The sequence below is a fragment of the Rissa tridactyla genome, chromosome 3 (genome assembly GCF_028500815.1).
Source record: "Rissa tridactyla isolate bRisTri1 chromosome 3, bRisTri1.patW.cur.20221130, whole genome shotgun sequence".
NCBI classification, from domain to species: Eukaryota; Metazoa; Chordata; class Aves; order Charadriiformes; family Laridae; genus Rissa; species Rissa tridactyla.
Window position 1 is genome coordinate 73,120,267 of NC_071468.1, and position 1,148 is coordinate 73,121,414.

Sequence of the window (1,148 nt, forward strand, 5' to 3'; positions counted from 1 at the left end):
TACTCTTCATTATTTTTAGAAGGACATGAGAAAGTTGGTGTGGAGCTTTGATTCAGAGCGCTGGGTTCTTCTGTTTAGGGAATGGCTCGTTTGCAAACAGAAATTTTGTTATGAAATAGAATGTGGGAAGATTTTTTTTTTTTTTAAGTCGGTATGACTTAAATGAGTTGGAATGGCTTTCGTGTTTTACCAATTATAAGGATATTTTGTTACATTAATGATTTTGGAATGGAAACTGTACACATGTGAATAAGAAAATATCAACATGGGACTACTTACTGAAAAGAAAATGCTTTTTTGAATATCTTTCCAGAAAAAAATGTTGTCCAAACAGCATTTAAAAAAACCCCAAACTTTTAGTATCAAGGACACTAGAACTCACTTTGGTGACAAATTTCTGATCTCCTTTACTCAACAATTTGCTTTCAGAAAAAGCTGCTTAGCTCTGGCTCTGCTCCTGAAAAGAGATAACTGGAGGTTTTGGCTACAAATGGTTCAAGACTCCTGTCCGTGCCGTCACATCAAGCACAGGGCTTTAGCTGCTGCCGGGCAATGGTCCATCCATGGGGAGCGGGGCTTCCTCCGTTCATCTGCAGGCGTTCTGGCGCTGCGTGGTGGATGTAAAATCCTCCGTTGTTCGGTGCATCAGACACAGTTCTGTTGAGACACTGTGTTGCACTGGCACTGGGATCATGCTGGCACGGGCTGTTGCTCACTAAATACGGATTCTGTGCTGTTTCTGAAATATTTTTTTCAAGGATATGTTTTGTACTGAATTTTTTTTTTTTAATAAGAGTTTACTCTGTCCAAGATGTAAAAGGGAAAAAAAAAAGTTTTTCAACTCAAGTAAACAGAAAAGCGTGTGATGAGCGTTGGTACGTTTGAACCTTCTGGAAGTGGTGAAAGGACAGGAACAGGGATGCGGGCAGGTCGGTGTTACGGGACTTGAGCCCGCCTGGCGCCGAGCCGCGAGGCTGAACCGCGGCGGCTCTTACTTTGACCCAATTTTGACTTGAACGTTGAAGTTCCGAGGCCAGAGATGCGCTAGGTGAGCAGGATGGCTTCTCGGGAGGACCATCCCCCGCCGCTGGCCGGCGACCGCCCCGCCCCGCCTCGCCTCGCCTCGCCTCGCCTCCGAGCGCGGACGG